Genomic DNA, 7165 nt, shown 5'->3' with positions numbered 1-7165 from the left:
AGGTCCTATAATAAACACCTCAGTTTTTTCAGAATTTAGCAGTAAGAAATTACTCGTCATCCAGTTTTTTTATATCGACTATGCATTCCATTAGTTTTTCAAATTGGTGTGTTTCACCAGGCCGCAAAGAAATATAGAGCTGATTATCATCAGCATAACAGTGAAAGCTAACACCATGTTTCCTGATGATATCTCCCAAGGGTAACATATAAAGCGTGAAGAGTAGCAGCACTAGTACTGAGCCTTGAGGTACTCCATACTGCACTTGTGATCGATATGATACCTCTTCATTCACTGCTACGAATTGATGGCGGTCATATAAGTATGATTTAATCATGCTAATGAACTTCCATTGATGCCAACAAAGTATTCAAGTCTACGCAAAAGAATGTTGTGGTCAATTGTGTCAAACGCAGCACTAAGATCCAATACACTGTAAAAAATTGTCCTGTAAAATAACAGTAAAGAGCTGGCAGCAGAGACGCCAGCAGTATACCGTTATTTTTACGGTATTCATACGTAAAATGACTTTACGGTAGTAGTCTGTAAACCAGAAAAACGGTATGTTTCTGTATTTCTATAATTTACAGTAAAGAGCTGGCAGCAAAGACGCCAGCAATATACCGTTATTTTTACGGTACTTGTAACAATGTGATTGTTATTTGACTCGTGTTGCAGCACGGACCTTTTTGTATGTTGCACTTGAGGAAATGAATGCTGTTCAGTAAAAGCATAGTCAAGGGCAACTGGCAGTGGTCTGAGTTATTTATTCACTCTAGAGTAAGAATAAGAGTGAAACATGGTGGCAGCGGTTTTGTTTTTGCTGCCGGCGAACGAGTTTTGTTTTAGTGCTTAAATTCGCTGTGTGAAGTTCGCCGCGGGAAGATAACGTGCTAGCGAAAAAGCAAGCCCTTTTGCGCCGACACGAGCCTCAACTGGTAATATGGACGGCACACTTGGATTAAAACCACCGCCGACTTTGATGCTGGACTCGAGCAATCTGGCAAAGACATGGAAGTCATGGAAGGAAGAATTTCAGCTGTATCTTGATCTGACTTTAACAGAGGCGTCGGAAGGCACGAAGGTGAAACTTTTCTACTATCTGGTAGGAGAAACCGGTAGAGAGTTATGTGAAACTGGTGGGCTCATCAACGGAGGGCAGGACTATAAAGCTATTGTTGGAAGCATTTGATCAACACTGCAACCCAAAGCTAAATGAAACAGTTGAGAGATATCGGTTCTTTATGAGAAATCAAGGGACTGAAGAAGGGTTTGACAAATATGTTACTGAACTGAAAATGCTCGCTAGCACATGTAATTTTGGTGACATAAAAGACTCTCTAATCCGTGACAGGATTGTGTGCGGTACAAATAGTCCAAGTTTGAGAGAGAGACTGTTAAGAGAGGACAGTTTGACTCTGCAGAAATGTGTCCAGATTTGTAGGGCTACCGAGTTGTCCAGAGAGAACAGCAAAACCATAGAGGGAAAAGCCGTGGAGGAAATTCACGCTTTGAAACCGGTACCGACACACAAAAGACTCAAGGATGACAAGTGGAAAGCTGAGATTACCTGCAAATTTTGTGGAAAGAGACATGAAAGAGACAAACAAAAATGTCCAGCTTATGGGAAAACCTGTAGGAAATGTGGAAAAGCCAATCATTTTGCTGCATTGTGCAAGTCCAAACATCAATGTGGAAAGGTTGTGAATAATATTACAGAAACTGAGAGTGAGCAGTATGAGGATATCTGGAGCATTACAACTGAGTCTGTGAACAAAGTTACAAAGAGCCTGGATGGGCAGCCATCTCAACTGTTTGCAGGTATGCTGCTTGGAAAAAACATAGTCAAATTTCAGTTGGACTGTGGTGCAACGTGTAACATTATCCCTATAAACTTTGTGAATCCAGATGTTCAAATTGAGAAAACAGACCAGGTACTTGTTATGTACAATAAAAGTACACTGAAACCAGTTGGCAAGTGCCATTTGAAGCTGAGAAACCCATGTAACAAAAAGCTGTACAGACTGGAGTTTATGGTCGTTGATGCACACTCTGCAGTACCATTACTAGGAAACAAAGCAGTCCAGGGGATGAAACTGGTTAAAGTACAATCGGAGAATATCCTGATTGTGGATAATGTTGTGACAAAGACACACAGTGACGACACAAGTGAGCAATGGACGATGGAACAAATAACAAGTGAGTTCTCAGATGTTTTCACAGGTGATGGCTGTCTGCCAGGTCGCTACAAGATAGAGATTGAGTCTGGGGTGGAGCCAGTTAAACTGCCGAAGCGGAGAGTACCATTGGCAATGATGGGACCACTGAAGGAGGAGCTAAATAATCTCCAAGAACGAGGTATAATCACACCGGTAGAACAAAGCACTGACTGGATAAGTAGTCTGGTTGTCGTAAAGAAACCCAGTGGCAAGTTGAGAATTTGCATAGACCCCAGACCATTGAACAAAGCCTTAAAGAGGAGTCACTTCCCTCTGCCCACGATTGAGGATATTTTGCCGGAGCTGTCAAAGGCAAGAGTGTTCACGGTCTGTGATGTTAAAAATGGCTTCTGGCATGTCCAATTAGATGACCCATCAAGTTATCTCACCACGTTTGCAACACCTTACGGGAGATACAGGTGGTTAAGAATGCCTATGGGAATAAGCCCAGCACCTGAGGTTTTTCAGAGAATGTTAAACCAGGCATTAGAAGGACTTCAAGGCATACACATAATAGCAGACGACGTGCTAATAACTGGGGAAGGTGAAACGCTAGAAATGGCAAGTATAGACCATGATCAAAAACTCAAATTGTTCCTTGACAGATGCAGAGACAGAAACATCAAGCTGAACAAAGACAAATTCAGACTCAGGCAAAGTGAAGTGCCATATATAGGACACCTGCTCACATCTGATGGTCTAAAGGTAGATCCAGAGAAAGTACGGGCCATAAATGAAATGCCAAGACCAACTGACGTGAAAGGGGTACAGAGAATTCTAGGCATGGTGAATTATCTGTCTAGATTTTGCAGACATCTTTCAGATCACTGTGAAGTGCTGAGGCAGCTAACACACAAGGATAGTTTGTGGGACTGGTCTGAGGTGCACGAACAAGCATTTCAGAGCATGAAAGACCTCATAACCAGGGCACCTGTACTTCGCTACTACAGCCTCAAAGAACAGTTGGTCCTACAGTGTGATGCATCTGAGACAGGCCTGGGTGCAGCATTGTTACAGAGTGGAGAGCCTGTTGCTTTTGGTAGCCGTGCATTATCACTGACTGAACGTGGGTATGCCCAAATTGAAAAAGAGTGCCTAGCCATAGTGTACGGCATGGAGAAATTTCATCAATACACATATGGACGGAAAGTTATTGTGCAGTCGGACCACAAGCCTCTTGAGAGTATTGTTAAAAAACCATTGCTGCATGCACCTAAGAGACTTCAAAGGATGTTAATGAGACTCCAGAAATATGATTTTATCATTAACTATGTTCCAGGAAAAGAGATGTTGTTAGCAGATGCACTGAGCCGGGCGTACCTGGAGGACACAGCACAGGAAGGATCAGTAGAGAAAGAGATAGAAAGTGTCAACATGATTTAGTACCTCCCAATATCTGAAGAGAGACTCAAAGTAATCAGAGATGAGACCGCAACAGATGAGACACTCCAGATACTGATAAAGACAATAAAAGAAGGATGGCCTACGAACAAAAGACTCATAACAAACAAAATAGCTCACTACTACTCAATCCAGGATGAGTTGTCTGTGCAGGATGGTATTGTGTTTAAAGGTGAAAGAGCTGTGATACCAGATGTACTCCGAAACGACATGATACACAGAATTCACTCTGCACACCTTGGTATTGAAGGATGCTTGAGGAGAGCAAGGGAATGCCTCTATTGGCCTGGAATGAGTGCTCAGATAAAGAGATACATTGAAAAGTGTGAGATGTGTAGATCACTGGAAAGAAAACAACAGAAAGAGTCACTTTGCCCACACGAACTGCCTGAAAGACCATGGTCCAAGGTGGGCACAGATCTATTTGTATTCAATAATCGTGACTATCTCATCACTGTGGATTATTTCTCAAATTTCTGGGAGGTGGATTACTTACCAGACACAAAGTCTTCTACGGTGATTAAGAAGCTGAAAGCTCATTTTGCCAGGCAAGGCATACCTGACGTTGTGTTCTCAGATAATGGGCCCCAATACATGTCAACTGAATTCCAGCAGTTCAGTAGACGCTGGGAGTTTCAGCATAAAACATCATCACCCACTCATCCTCAAAGTAACGGGAAGGCAGAGTCTGCTGTCAAGACAGCAAAACGTCTGATGCAGAGAGCCAAAATGTCAGGGCAAGATCCATACCTGGCGATGTTAGATCACAGAAACACTCCGTCGCAGGGTCTGAATGCAAGCCCTGCTCAGAGACTCTTAAGCAGGAGAACACGCACACTCCTCCCTACACACAACAATCTGTTGAAGCCAAAAGTAGTTGACACCACACAAGAACTGAGACTAAATCAAAGACGACAGGAAATGTACTACAACAGACACACAAAAGATATGAACATCCTGAAACCAGGTGACCAAGTGAGAGTACAACCAACACAGTCACAAAAGATTTGGCAGAAAGCAACAGTTCTGGAACCAGTCAACAACCGATCATACAGGGTTAAACTGGACAGTGGTGGTGTTCTAAGGAGAAACAGAAGGTACCTCAGACACACAGGCCATCAAGATCAGGTCACGAAACAAGAACAGTTTGCTGAGAACAACAGACAAATGGAGCATTTTGTTCTGCCAAGTGGGGATACAAAACCTACGGTCACTACCAGAGCAGGTCGGATTAGTGTCAAACCAGAGTATTTGAAGGACTATGTTACATAATTAAACATTTACTGATTCGTATACCCTCTCTTTTTATTTTTGAGAAAAAAAAAAAAAAACCTGACATGTTCTGCAGGCTGAAAAAAAAAAAAAAGCATGAGACTAAATTAGAGAGAAAAATAAGATATTTTGAAATGTTCAGACAGACACCATGTTCAGATGTAAAGATAAATATGCATTGTTGCAAATGTGAAAAAAAAAGAAAAAAAAAAGGAAGGATGTAACAATGTGATTGTTATTTGACTCGTGTTGCAGCACGGACCTTTTTGTATGTTGCACTTGAGGAAATGAATGCTGTTCAGTAAAAGCATAGTCACGGGCAACTGGCAGTGGTCTGAGTTATTTATTCACTCTAGAGTAAGAATAAGAGTGAAACAGTACTCATACGTAAATAGACTTTACGGTAGTAGTCTGTTAACCAGAAATACAGTTTATTTCTGTAATCACACTGTTAAATGATTTCACAGTCTAATACAGTAAAAAAAAAATGCAGCATATATCTATGATTTATTTGAAAACTAAAATAATATTGTTTAGGTTGTTACTTTAACTTATAACATCTACTGTGCCTGTCTACAGTAAACTGTGAGAAGTTAAAGTAACAACCTAAACAATATTATTTTAGTTTTCAAATAAATCATAGATATATGCTGCATTTTTTTACTGTATTAGAAATAATCCTAAATTTAGCTGTTTCTTAAAATTCTTCATTGATATTTAAATACATTAAATACATTGATAATCAAATACCTTTATTTCAAAGAGCAATGCCAATGTCAACATGAATAAAAAAAAATAAATAAAAAAAAAATGGAAAGAAAAAGAAAAAATTTCCTCACAAGTCAACTTAAAAGATGTATATATGTATATATACATATATGCAATATATTCTCTGCTGTCTGTAAAAATATACTTTCATAATAACATTTGAACATATGCATAATTGGCAACATTTTGAAAACATACTTAAGAACATTTTGAAAATGGCCATTTTGAAACTAGAACATTTTAGCAGGATGAATCAAAAATATGCATCAATAAATACATTTAAAAATGAAACAGTAAGGTAGGCAACTGTGCCACTGCAAGCTAGACTTGCAGGTTACCTCTTAAAATTGTCCTATGAGGCTTGTGTTTTTACATCTTATTTGTTGATCCAGGAGAGATGACCATCACTTTGATAGTTGCTGTTCCTCTGTGCAGCATTATTCCAGTACTTCCACTGTCATAAAACAAAAAATATTCATAATGATAAATAAACTATACAATCAGGAATGTACAACATACACTCCAAGCTAATGCTTATAAATTTTATAATAACAGTTCTCTTGTGGCTTAATCCGTGTGTGTATGTGTGTGTGTGTTTGTGTAGATGTGTTTGTGTGTGCGTGCGCGTGTGTATTGAGGCTTGAAATGCAAATTTTATGCAAAAAAATACAAACACATTAATTTAATTGTATATATCCATATAATGATGACAGGGAATGAAGGGGTTTACCTTTGAATGAATTCCAGAGTTGCAGGCTGCCTCTTATTGATACTGAAGGTTGAAAATGTAGTAGATTGCAAACATATCAACAAGTCCTGTTGCAAATGTTGGTGTGATGCCCTCAGAGATTACAAGGCCCTCAAAGGTGATCACCCAACCCATAATTGTGATTTGCCCTGTTGCACCTGAAAGTCATAGCAACATGGGAATAATTGTTGCCTTGTGTAAACATTTGTAAACTCAAGATCAATGGGCGATATGATATACAATTTGTCTATCAATGAATATAAATTAAATGTATATTACCAGGCAGTATCAGGCGAGGACTTGCAGGAAGACTGAGAGTTGTCTTAACGTCAGCTGCAGTGGCAGACACCTGAAGGGAACAAGTACATTATCTTTATCATAATAAGATTTTTAAGAAGAATATTTATATAAAGAACAATAATTAGTAAACACTAGAGGAGAGTAACCTAGAGATGAAAGAAGTAGGCTTCTGAAGTACCTACAATCAAACTGCTAAATAGTTTTGGCATAAAAAATTTAAAGGGTAACAATTTTATTTTTACAGGTCTTGGGGAGTTCTACTGCAGACGTCTAAACGTAGTATGAACTCTTTTGTGGCTCTAGAGGAAACTGCACATAATATGATAAATTGCTTCCAGTGATATCACTCAGTGGTCAAGTTGCATTGTGGATAATGTAGGCATCTGGTTTTGAAAAGGAAGAAGAATATTTGGAATAAAAAAAGTTAAAACTTGTGTTTCTGCTGTATTGATTTGAT

This window comes from Carassius auratus, chromosome 14 (genome assembly GCF_003368295.1).
Source record: "Carassius auratus strain Wakin chromosome 14, ASM336829v1, whole genome shotgun sequence".
NCBI classification, from domain to species: domain Eukaryota; kingdom Metazoa; phylum Chordata; class Actinopteri; order Cypriniformes; family Cyprinidae; genus Carassius; species Carassius auratus.
The sequence above is the reverse complement of the archived record's forward strand: the minus strand, read 5'-3'. Positions refer to the sequence as shown.